Below are 14,120 nucleotides of genomic sequence, written 5' to 3'. Positions count from 1 at the left end.
CCATTTCTTAATAGCAATTTTATATTGTGAGATTGTTGAGAATTTTAAATAGTAATTATCCTTGTGGGTAATTACTATATAAAATAGTAGTAAAGTAGTTTGACCCAAGGTTGTATTTAAAAAAAAAAAATTTTGCAGTATCAGGGTGGAGTATCTAGTAACTCTTGTATTTGTAACGGAAGGTAGAGAATAATGTTTACGTGTGCATAGTAACAAAATTTGGAATTTAATTGGAAGTTATTCATTAAAATTATAATTGGAAAATTGTTTTCAGGCGTTACATAATTGGTGCTTTAGTTAAGCCGGATGAATCTCACCCACGTGATAAAGGTTTCAGCTCTTTTACTTCACAAAAGTCAACAGATGGAAGAGTTGAGGAAATTTGGATGTTTAAACATGGGCAGAATGGTGAATGTTACACAGTGTGTAAAGTGGTCAGTGGTCAAAGTGGTCAGCAAGACAGCGTATGTGTATAACATACGCTATATTGCAGAATTTTATGTAAAATAAATCGATTAATTACATTTTTATCGGTATTTCATGAAGGTTTTAAAACAGACCATATTAGAAAATGCCAAGAATTCATTACAAATACGGAATTATAATTTCATAGTTGAAAAATCAATAGGTATCAAAGAAGCGACTAGTTAAACAACAAGATTGTAAACAGATGTAGAAATACCAGCGCTTGAAACACATTTTTGATCAAACGACACTTAAGTACGGGTATGTGCGAACGGGGACAAAATATTGCTCGCGTATGCTGTATCAATGAACGGAAATACTGGCCAGGAAATTGTACTGTAAAACTACTGCTGAATGAGGATATTAAGAGTCACGGCAAATTGGATATTAAAAATGTTTTCTTAAACGCGGTAAAAATAAGAACATTTAACTGTACGGCAAACTTTCTTAAAAAATGTATGTAAACATTGATAAAAATGCTTTTAATAAAACTGAACTACGTTGAAAAGTCACAGGTTCTGGTGAACAATATTCAATCAATCAAAGCGTTGTTATGTTTTGTGATAGACTTTTGGGGTGTGAACTCCAAAAAAGACATGAGTTAGGAAAATTGTTTAGTTTCGTTTTTTAGTATAGTGTAGTCGTTTGACTTGAACTTGTGACGTCACGGGTAAAAGAAATGATAATTCTTATTCTTATTCTTAGAGGTGGGGGTCAGTGCTATTCAAGCTCCTGACGTCACTGCGACCTGTGAAAATCTATTGTGACGGGTTCCTGCGAATAGTTTTCGCCCTCCAAGCCCGGGTCTATAAAGACCTTGGCTACTGCCTGGAAGGCGAGAGTTTACATTTCGCTAAAACCCCCCTCTATGCCCAGATCCGTAAATTATCAGAATATTAGGTAAGGGGCGAGCTCTTTCATATCCTCAGGTTTAACCAGTGATCTCCCGAGGATGAAGCCCCTTTTATGATGTACAGGTGTTTCTTCATATGCACTGCAGAACCTACACCTAGAAGTTTCAGAAAGGTTCATTCTAGCAAGGTGTTTGTTTGATCTGCAGTGTTCTGTAAGGATTCTGGTGATAACCCTCACTTGATTTTAGCTGAGTTTTATTAGCAATGATAATACGATACATATTAACAAAAAACTTTTTTTTGGCTTAGCTTGTTAGTTTATAAACAAAAAAATATTTAAAAAACCAATGAGCTTGCTTATTGAAGAAAGATAATCATCTGATAATGTAAATATTTTAATAAAATGCTAGGCAGTGTCTTTAGTTTTTTATTATATACGTACATTTTTTTAATTAAAAAAATAAATAATAGTAGTTTGCTTATGATATAAGTAGTCTCGTTTGGAGCAATTCACCGTCATAACACTGTCCACAAGCAGTGGTGGATAGGGCACTGCATTGATTCATTAAATGTAGCAAATGTAGATCTTCCATTACACGAAGCAAAGGTGATCAGCTTACGGTTTATATGCCTCTCCAGGGAGAGTGAAAAATTGCAGTGAAAAACCACGTTTGAAATAAATATTTCATGCCAACCATGACGAGAATCCAGCTCAAGACCTTAACCAAGATTGGCAAACGCGTCAACCACTATACCGCAAGGCGAACTTTTTTTTTCATAATCGCTATTATGTCAGTAAAATTTCACTTAAATTTTAAACATTCCTTTTCAACATTTTTTTCTAAATAATTATTTCAATATTTAAGTTTGTCCAAAGGACTTTCTTTGTTTACAAACATTTGGACAAACTCAAATATTGTAATTAAATCAACTGGTCCAAGAAGAATAAAAAAAATGGATGTTTAAACATAGGCAAAATGGTGAGTGCTACACAGAGTGTAAAGTGGCCACTGAAACCAGCCAATTTAAGGTATTCTCAGTCATATTTCTTTCTTTTAATTTTAAAGCAGATAGATTTTTGAGTGTAAAGTAGAACTAGAACCCTGGACGAGTGTGTCACTCGATGGCTGCTCTCAGGTAAAAAACCTGAATAATAAATTTGAGTGAAGAAAAGTCCGCCTCGTTGTGTAGTGGTTGATGCATTCGACTACCATTCTTGAGATCATGGTTTCGATTCCGGAAGGTGAACGTGAAATATTGATTTTGAATTTCGTTCAAACTACAAATTTTCATTACACCTGGTAAGTGTAAAACTGATCACCGTACCTTCACGAAACATATCAATATGCACTCAATCAATGCACTCTTGTACAAGCATTACTACTACCCATTCTAGATTACGCTGATGTTTCCATGACTGATTTAAGCTGTGAGCAACTCGATAAACTTGAACGACTTCAGAATACATGCATAAGGTACATTTTTGGTCTTAGGAAATATGACCACATTTCTGATTATCGTAGGCAACTGAAATGGCTCAAAATTAGACAGCGGAGAGACTATCACTCCCTCTCACTTCTGTTCAATGTACTTCATAGTCCTAACGCTCCTATATACCTGTGTGAAAAATTTCAACGCTTATCAGTTCATGGTTTACCTCTTCGTTCTCATTCTCAAGGCACTCTCTTAATACCCATACACAATTCCTCTTTCTTCTCTAACTCATATAGTGTCCATGCGGCTCGACTGTGGAATCATCTCCCATCCACCATCAAAGATGTTACTACATTATCTCTGTTTAAATCACGTCTGAAGAAACATCTCCTTTCTCTTCCTTAATCTCTCCTCCTTTCCTTTTTCCTCTTTCCTCTTTCCTCTTTTTTCCTTTTTCCCATTGAGTAATAGTTTCGATTTAAGGTAATTTTTAAACAAATACGTTTATTTCTATTTTTATATATATTTAAATTTTTAATCTTTTTTTTCTATTGAATATGTACTGTAACTTGAATTATAAAAATTAAACTTTTATTTTATTGGTTGGTTGGAAGAAATTGCCATTTGGCAATAAGCCCGCCAATGTACAAATAATCATTATGTACAAAAAGTTAAATAAATAAATAAATAAATATGTGCTTCATTTGGTTTACCACAACCATTTTTTTATTATTTAATTTTTTTTTGTGTTTTTTTTGTATTTACGTTTAGTCACTCCCGTAATTAATTGAAAAGTAAATAAATAAACAGTTTCATATCATATACATCTAATAGGGATTTGAATACGTTCTCACTGTTTGGTTTTATCTTAGCCTTTTTACATCCGGCAATACTACAGCTCACTCCATCGTGAAGCTTCACCATTATTAGGCTTGAATGGATAGTTCATGTTATTCCGCTGAATTTTAAACAATAGTGCCGAAAAAGAGTATTTGCAGGGAACTTTTTAGCATTACGTTTTATTTAAATCTGCAGCAGAACAACACAGAACTCTTGTGCAGACCTACGGCAACCATTTTTTGTCGGAAACAGCATGAATATATTGATTTTGACGCTTTGAAGATAATAATTTTGATGTCTAAGATGATGAACGCTCAGGCGTTGCGAAAAAGTTTGAGGATAAAAAACTGAAAGCATTACTCTATAAGGATTCATGTCAGACTCGAAATGAACATACACATTCATTAAGAGTTGATCACATAACAGATGCCAAACGTTTGAAAGCATTAGAAAGTATTCAACAGTATAAACCACGTATTTACTGAGAGAAAACCAAATGCCGCTAGTAAGGCGTTTGTAATAAACCAATTCTCCTCTACGGATGCGGATCGTGAGACCTTACAAGGGCCCAAAAGAGTGAAATTCCGAGTTCAAGAAAAGGTGCCTCAGAAGAATTTTGAGGTAATAACAGAACAGACGCAACAAACGCCTACTTTTCAAGGCATCAGGTTCTCAACGTCCTGGACGTCCACTGTCGACTGTGTGTCGGTAGTTCATGTCAGAACCGTACGATTTGAAGGTTGAGGGTTGGAACTCCTACTAGAGTTAGAGATTAAAAAAAGAAGCGAGGTAGCTGTTTATTACATGACGAATAAGATGTAGCACTTGGTTGTGTAGAGCGAGCATAGCGACGATGATGGGTCGAAGATACTGCACTTGAACCACACGCTGGAACTGAGTGACTGACTGACTGAACTTTACTGGACTGTTGGCCTGACTGGGCGTTTACTGCGCCCTGTGGTCTCTTTATAGGCCACGTTCCTTTGTTCTTCATATCACCACCGTAGGGACAATGGTAATGTTCTACAGGACGTTCACAGAATGTAATGAATTGTATTCAATTGAAAACGCTGAGTTGCTTCATCAGTCGTCGCCTTATAATTTCAGATGAAATTATTTAGCACGCGTGTGTCATCGATCATAGACTATGAATGAACCCCACAAAACTACAGGATGCAAACCTGACTTGGGAGGATGCACATAAGCTGGCAGCTTTCAGAGATAGGAAATCTTCGTGGATACAATAAGCTCCAACTAGGGAGCGAACACGGAATGATGATGATGATATTATCTTGCTATATGCAAATGAATAATATTATGTTTTGCTTTCATTTCGTTGAATTTTATACTTAACTTTCCAACTAAGAGTTCTTCCAACTTCTATCACAACATGGACCATCTCTTCGTTCTAGTAACGAGAAAACAATTTTAATGCTCTTAACCACTCTAACTTTCTTGCCTCCTCTTTCACAGTTGTAGCTGCTCGATTGTGGAATAATCTACCCACTAATGTTAGAGACGCCTCTTCTTTATTTAAATATAAATCAAGATTGAAATGTCACTATCTAAATATTGGAGTTGTTCTTTTTCTTATTTTTTCCCATCTCCTCTCCTCTCTTCATAGTATAGTGTTAATTCATTTTTTTGGTTAATTTTCGTTTTTAACACTGTATAAAATTTTAAGATTCAGTATAATTCCTCAAAATATGTTAAATGTTCATGTACTGTTAATTTTCTCAAAGAATTTAGGTAGGTACGAAAAAATTGCTTTAAGGAAATATTCCCGCTCTTATTTGTATACATAGTATTTATTTATTTACATACATAAGTTAATTGTTCATTATTTGAGACAATAAGTCCCAACTCCATGCGACTAAAAGTCCTGTGTTGAGATGGGATGAGCAATTATATGGCACAGACACATGAGTATATCACCACAAATGTAGGATAAGAAAATAGAAAATAATTTTTAAAAAATATTAAAAATAACACATATATGGCACATCAATATGGTAAACAGTAAACTCAAGCATTCGGAAAATCATCAGGGCGTTTCCCTCAAATCCCACCCACTAAGGAAAATCCAGTCCTTAACTCCTTTCTTGAAAATAATTGTTGTCTTCGAGAGCTTAATACGTTCTTCCAAAATATTGAACACGCTCGGTGCGATAAATGAGAGATGTCTCTGAGCAAAAGTCGTTCGGGTTTTGGGTATGACATAATTCATGCTCTGGGAAAACCTCGTACGGACATTTTGCTGAGACCTCTGCTTATTGTTTGACCAGAAGTGTGTAAGTGCTTCTTTTAGATACAGATGTCTCATATCCAGCACCTTCATGTATTGGAACAGCTGTTCCGACGGGTATGTTGGAGGGCGCCGGAACATTATTCTCAATAATAATTTCTGTGAAATTATGAGCGGCTTGTAAATGGATACCGCGCAACCCCTCCAGCCAGCTATTCCATAGGTTGCCGTGGATTGAAACATAGCAAAGTACACACTTCTGAGAGTGTCAATATCCAGAATGTCTTTAGAGACACATTCTCTCTTAGGAGAGCAGAATAGATGGCAGTGTATGTTTATAGTGTAGAGATAGATAGATAAATGTACATATTATAACGCAATACTGTATTATTATCATACCTATATGGAACTTTTTTTCTGTCCTAAAATGAGTTTGTTGCAACTTTTGGAGTACGTAAAAAATAAACTAAATGATTTCACAATAATAAAAAAAAACATCCACAGTAAAAAAAAACTTTTGCACATAAATTAAACAATATATTTGATTGTATTGGCTGCTTTTGAATATGAGAATCATTCGCTAAAGTTGAGAACCGCGAGACGGAACGGAACGAACATCGTTATTGAGAATTTAAAATGACAACCAATACGAGTATACACAGAAGGTCCAACATTACTTCTTTAAACTTCAAATTGTTAACACGCAAGAAATAAACACACAACCGTAACGACGCGACGGTAATATAATAATTTCTTCAATTTCCGGAGATAATTTGTTTGTTTTTTCAACAAAAGTGTTATTTTCCAAGTGAAAAATGGCGTTTATTTTTGTGTTTTTCTCCATGCTCATACTGAAAATTTCTTTTTTGATGTTTTCATACTGGTTTACGAAAAAACACGCTCACGAAAACTGCGCTTCCCCTAAATTGGATCTTCCGAGTATTAAAATTACAAGATTCTAGCAAAATTCAGAAGTTATCAAAACGTCAATAATTTTTACAGTTATTTATGGAAAAACTGTAATAAATGCAGACTAAAAAGACATTGAAGTTGTGGATTGTGAATTAAAGAATTCTGTAAGTACAAACACAAATAATATATATCATTTATATTTTCAATACTACTGTATGGCGGAGCGTACCTATGCATGTGGCCATTTGAAGGGTTAGGTCCACGAAAAATTTATTAATAATTTTTTGTGTGAATTGTACTGAAAATAATAATAATTTGTGTACTTTAATGTTGTTGGATTTAATAAAATCAAGAAATAAATATCAGTTTTAAAAAATCTTAATTTTTGCACAGCCAAATAGAAATTATTTATTTATGCTTCATTTAGTTAGTTATTTGATTCATACAAATACATACATATTACAAAAAATGTAATAAAACGTATCTCAAGCTCTGTGAGGACAAGGGCCCCGTGTTGAGTTGGGATACAACATAATGGAAAGTGGAAGCACGTACATAATTAAATATTAGAATTTTTTAAAAATATTATTACACGAAGATACATTTATTTTAAAGGGCATCTGGACAACACGCTTAATAGTATATAAATCTATGCAATATCTCGCAGCAGTCTCCTGCAATGGTCTCTTCCCTTAGACAAAATTCAGACTATAACGTCTTAAGAACAAACATAAAATCATTAAATAAAATAAATATCATGAACATTTTTTTAAATTAAAGTTTAAGTGATAATTATTGATGGAAGTTCACTGTAATTTATTTTAGAAATGGAAGACGAGGGATATTTTAATCCACTTTTGGAATTTGAAATATTCAGTGGCCGGTTTCATCTCTTTCGCGATATCTTTGAGACTGGTACATTTATTATGAAATTCAATGTATTTATACAAAACAGAGGTAAGGAGGTGATGTCGCGAAAGCGATGAAACCGGTCACTGGATATTTGAAATTTGTGGGTTAAAGTATCACTCGTCCTTTATTTTCATTATATATATTTTGAAAACATTTAAGTTTGTAAGTGAAAATTCTTGATGGAAGTTCATTGTAATTTATTATATAAATAAAACACGAGTGATACTTTAATCCACAAATTTGGAATATCCAGTGACCGGTTTCATCGCTTTCGCGACATCTTCGAGACTGGTATATTTATTAAAAAGTTAAATGTATTTATACAGAACAGAGGTAAGGATACATAATTCAAAGTTAAATATATATTTTGAAATATAATTTTGAACAATAAAATTTATTGATACATTTATTAGAGGTCGACTGAAACAAGATTTTGCAGTCGAAACCGAAATTGAATTTGGCTTCTGTTCTAATTTTGGCCAAAACTGTAACCGAAATTTAATAAAATAAGTTAAAAGTCACTTCAAAACGCCCAAAATTAGGCGTTTTAATTGTTGAACCTTACGAGTTTATTAAAATAAGTGTTAAATAAAATACAAAATGAAATTAAACACATTAATTTAATGAGTTAATTTGTTTATTTTAAGCGCATTTTGATTCATTGTTAAGTTATACATTTAAAAAAAAAAAAAAAACTTTTATTTAGGAAACATACAGTACAGTTAACAAAGTTTGATATTTTACACAATTAGACTTAATTCTAATGGACCAGTGAAGTTTCCATATTACAAAGCAATTATATGTAAGGTTAATTATGAAAGTATAAAAAAGAGAAGGAAAAAGAAAAACTAAATGAAAGTTGTTTAAAAATTAAAATTTAAGTAAAAAAAGATATTTTCAAGTTTGTAGTTTGTAGTGAGTATTTACAAATGGAAATAATATTTTATACATATACATATAACGAATATTTAATAATTCTTCAATGTACGCTATATGAACTTATATTTGTAAACTTTAAAGTTCCCTTATGAGAATATGTAAGATCTTAGAACTCACAAGAACTTAGTCACAAGCCATAAGATGCATCCGAGTACAGCCAAACGTAATCAGAAACCACGGCCGAAACTCGTTTTATCGGCTGAAACTGAAGCCGAAATGTCGGTCGGTTTATAACATTTCTATTAATTAAGATATTAAAAAAAAGTTTAATCATAAGTCAATTAAAATTAAACGTTAAGTGTAGTATAATCTAGACATGTCTCATCGAAAATTGCGAAAATTCATTTGATAAAGAAACTATAGTCCTTAAAATGTAACTTCAATAGAATAATGTCAGAGGAGTTATTTATATTGACACATGAAAAATCATTTGTATCTGGCGTGTTAATTAATTTTTTTATACAATGCTTGAAACATAAATCAACATTAATATATAAAATCAGCGTTAAAACTAAAAGAAAACTAAAATAAACCTCATTATTAACGACGTTCTTACAATGGACTAATTCATCAATGTAAATTGTTTGAATAAAAAAATGATTCATTTGATGTTGTTCACGAAAAAAGTAGAAAAGTCTCATTTTTTGTTGAATAATAGTGTTGAACATATTACAACAGGCTTGTTTTTTCGTTTTTTATTTTAATTTTCGGAAACAGAGTTTCATGATTGCATGAAATAACTGATAAAATCGATTTGATCAGTGACCAGTAATTTCCCATCACTAATGAAATTAGTTTGACAGCTGTCATTCTAATCAAGCTATATTTTAAGGACTATAGATTAACAGGAATAACAAATTAGAAATAGCGCAGTTAAAAAAATAACCGGATTAATGTGTGCCAGACGTCATCCGGAAATGCAGAAATCCGGATAATTGGACAAACGATTAAATTAAGGCAATTGAGAAAAAAGCTTCAGATCTTCCGAAAAATGAGACTGAAAATACAACAACAACAATAACAAACCATCACGCCGTTTCTCCGTAAGGGTAGGCAGAGAAGATAGTACGCCACATTACTCCATCTTTGCACACAGATCTCGCTTCCTCTACATTCATACATTCATCCTATCATGCACGCGCGCCGATTATTCCGACTTTTTGAGTAATTGTTGGATTAAGTCAGGCCATGTCTTTCTCGGTCTTCCTCTATTTCTGCGTCCATCAACATTTGCACTGTAAATATTCTTAGTCGTTCTTTCGCTGTCCATTCACTCTACATGTCCAAACCAGCGCTGAGCTCCTTTCTTGATTTTGTCGACGATGCTAATCTCAGCCTTACATAATTTACGGATCTCAACATTTGTGCATCTATCGCCTGAGAGATTGCATTTCGACAGCATTGGGCCTACTTTCATCCTTGTTTTTCCAAAAGTCCATACTTGCTCCCATACACCAGGGTCGGGAATACCCCCAATAAAATAGGGTTTATTTAACAAAACGGTTTTATGAACTCTGCTCTATTATTTGAGAACCCGCTATCCTGACTAGTTCTCTGTTACAAGTAGCAGTAAAATTTATTTATGTGAACAATTTAAAAATTAAAACTTATTGCAACAGAGACGGAAAACATTTTTGAGAACGGAATATGGAAGTCTAGGCATATACAGGGTATTGGCTGGTTTAAGTGGCCAATTCACACACTGTGTAACATTCACCATTCTGCCCATGTTTGAACATCCACATTTCCTCAACTCTTCCATCTGTTGACTTTTGTGAAGTAAAGGAGCTGAAACCTTTATTTTGCGGGTGAGATTCATCCAACAAGATTCAGCAATAAGTTTAAATACGAATAACTAGCTAGGGAGGAAATCCAGCCAGTCTGCAAGCATTTGGACATCCTCGAACATTGTTGAATTAACTACCTGGTAAAAGAAGAAGTATAAAAATTTGTTTTCAGGCGTTGCCTAGTAGGTGATTTGGTTCAGCCGAACGAATCACACCCGCATAATAAAGGTTTCAGCTCCTTTATTTCACAAAAGTCAACAGATGGAAGAGTTGAGGAAATGTGGTTGTTCAAACATGGGTAGAATGGTGAATGTCACACAGTGTGTAAAGTGGCCACTTAAACCAGCCAATCAAAGGTCATGTAAATGCCTTGACTTCCATATTTTCTTCTCAAAAATGTTTTCCCTCTGTGTCGCAATAAGTATAAATATGAATAACTTCCTAGGGAGGAAAACTAGCCAGTCTGCAAGCATTTGGACACACTAGAACATTGTTGAATTTAAAAATTGCCCAAGCTGTTCTAAATTGTTATTTTAGAAACCGTCTCACGATACAGTTTAATTAATTAACGGTAACTGTTATTGCTTTTCAATAACTAAAACGCCCGTCTCATAAAATAATGTATAAAATACAATCAGTAACAACAGTCATTATTTAAATTCATAAATAATAAAATCGCAGTTCACCTTGGATTATTTGTTGTAATTTGTAATGCATTAATCAAACCTAGTCTCTTATGCACAACTGGGTGTGGAAAAACAAACAATGATTATTTTTTTCTTATTTGAATGAATCTACCGTAAAGAACTAGCCAAACAATGTTTTTCTGCGCGATGTTTTGAAAATGACATTTCAATAATTTGGTCACAATGCTTCCCCAACCGATAAATAATTTGTACTCAAAAAACGTAGAGTTTTGCCTTGAAATTGATTCTTATAAGGTCATTACAGTAAGCGGTTTATTCTAAACGCGACATTGTGACTCTGGCGAGCTAAATTTTGGGACAATTAAACTAAATGGGTCTCTTCACGTAACGATTTGTTATTCTAACAATTCTTGACGTCCGCGTCCGTCCGTGATGATTTTAAATGATTTTATAATGCTTGTGTTTCGGTCAAAACGGTCATTATCATGATTAAAAAACGTAATAAAGTTTTAATGTATATATTACTTATTATTTTTCATAAAGGAATGACCCGCTAAGCCTCTATTTTGGGGCCTATCAGCAGGTGGGATAGAGGGAATATGAAAGGAGGTAGTGAAAAATACACCACAGTACCCAGACCACATGAGAAAATAATAATTTCTTCGATTTTTTTCTTGCAGCTGGCGTGAATAGATTCCGGAACGCCAGTTTCACAGTTGACCGTCTAACCAACTGCGCCACGGCGCCTGTCAAAGTGATTCGGTTTATGGTATTTTTTGACAATTGAAGAAGTTTATTTTTCATGATTTTTATTTGTTAAAAGACTAAACTAAGCATTTTGTGAATACCATAGTTTTCTTTAAAAAAAATTAAATAATAATAATAATAATAACAGAGATAAAAACTTTGTTTTTAAATACCTATTCTTCACTTTTCTACAGACCGGTATCAAAGCTATACAAGATTCTTTATAAAGGTTTCCTTAACTAATGAATTCTTTCCTATTTTATATTATCATTGTTTACTAAATATTACATTTAGAGCTACATTTAGAGCTAATAAAGCAAATAAAGTATTTTTGTCCTGTAAGGATGAGAAGTGTAACGTGAGATGGATACGATCTTTAAAAATACACACGAGTGGATTAAAAGAAATCAATATGTAATATTTAGTAAGCCTTGAAAAAATAATATTGGATAGAATTCATTAGTTAAGTATACTTTCATAAAGAAGCTTAAATAGCCTTAAAACCGGTCGGTAGAAAAAACGAAAAAATGGTATTTAAAAACAAGTTGATTTTATCAAACAATGTTTTTAGTATGTCCAAATATTTGTAGACATGCTGGATTTCCTCCTTCGGGAGTTATTTAGATTTAATTTTTTGCAACATAGAAGGAAAACATTTTTGCTAAGGTAATATGGAAGTCTAGACAGAGCTTATGACCTGTCATTGGCTGGTTTAAATGGCCATTTTACACCCTGCGTAACATTAACCATTCTGTTTATGTTTGAACATCCACATTTCTCTAGCTCTTCCATCTGAAACTATTATTATGTGAGTGAGATTCATCCGGCTGAACCATTAACCTGCTGGGCAACGCTTGAAAAGATTTTAAGGAAAAAATTTCAGATTTTAAGGAAGTTAAAACATAGGCAGAGTAGTGAATGTTATAACTAATGACAGGTCATAAGCCTGTAAATGCCTAGACCTCCATATTAATTTTTCATAAATGTTTTCCCACTCGCAACAATTTAAATGTTTTTATTTATTTTATTTTAATGAATAATTACAAAATTAATGCTTCAAATATAAAATTCAAAGAACAATCTCGTCATTTTATGCGACAAATTACTGACAAATTAATTGCACGTGATTTTTCTCCGATTATTTCACCTAGGCACCTGTTCAAATCTTATTTTGTATCACGTAATAACGGATGTTATTTGATAAGAAATTATATAAAATACCTGCCAACAGCATCCGGTTAGCAGCGAGGTATTTTACATAACAGCTTGCTAAAACCTCTTGAGATCGTTATTTGCAGCGTTAAGATTCTTTTCGACAAACGCAGACGGAGATCAATAATTTTTGGATAGAGATGAATGGAATCCCCTTCTTTATTCACATTCAAATCCCAATTGAAATGTCACACATCGCCATAATTATTTAGATTTTTTTAATAACAAAGTATGCTTGAATCGAACAGCTTGCCCACCACATAGCGCACATCGCTTCAAATTAATATAGAGAGAGGTCGCCCAGCAGGGGCGAATCGTTCAAATAAGCGATCATGCACAGCTTACCATTGTATTAGACTTTCGATAATAATGTATTATAGTAACCATGTTTAAGGGAAAATAAAAAAAATAATTGTTATTCATTATAAATCACGACCACCGTTAAAATCTTTTTATAAAAAAAATCTATGAAGTGTGTGCAGGGCCCAGCCAGTTCTTAGTGAACGATGAAACTAGCCGATTATTTCAGCTTATTCCTCCATTCAAAAAAGGACACCATATTTTACATCTTTAACCCAGTCAGGTTTTTTAATACTGAAACAAGCTTGCAGATTACATATATTATTTGAAGATTCTCTATTTGGAAACAAGCATTTCGAACAATAATTCTGAAGGACTATTTTTCTTTAATAGGATACCGTTGACGGGCGTTGACATATTATGCTTCACATAGGACATGTGGCGTTTTGGAGTGGCCGGTTTCGGCATTATTCATTTTAAAAGCAATCGGCTCCATGTGGTGTTTTATTTTCGTTGCTAGTGGGCCAGATGGTGTGATTGTTATAAAAAGCAAATATTAATTCTTAAAAAGTATTCCTTGATCAAAAGGGAAAAAAAAAATTCAAAGGAAAACATTATACGATCGAACAATGTATTTATATTAATTATTTTTTGTTTCAGAAAATGGAGCCAGAGACAAGGATTGCCAAACGAAGATTTTTTATTTTTTATATTAAATAATAATTCCAAAGTTTTATTTATAATGTAGATGTAAGATTATTTTATGATCGAAGTTATTTATTGTTAACATGTTTTGCATTAAAAAATAAAATAATACTTAAAATGA

General features: G+C 33.1%; 1 long non-coding RNA gene across 1 annotated transcript; it reads left to right on the top strand.

Annotated features, from left to right (window-relative positions):
• Positions 1-6,439: 6,439 nt before the first annotated feature.
• On the top strand, positions 6,440-14,120 carry LOC148278404 (uncharacterized). Its single transcript, XR_015823212.1, has 2 exons — positions 6,440-6,914; positions 13,955-14,120. It is a non-coding gene; the product is annotated as an uncharacterized LOC148278404 (long non-coding RNA).

This window comes from Micrasema longulum, unplaced genomic scaffold (assembly GCF_059751315.1).
Source record: "Micrasema longulum isolate JH-2025_06_02 unplaced genomic scaffold, ASM5975131v1 h1tg000886l, whole genome shotgun sequence".
Classification (NCBI taxonomy): Eukaryota; Metazoa; Arthropoda; class Insecta; order Trichoptera; family Brachycentridae; genus Micrasema; species Micrasema longulum.
This window is presented reverse-complemented; position numbering and strand designations above follow the sequence as displayed.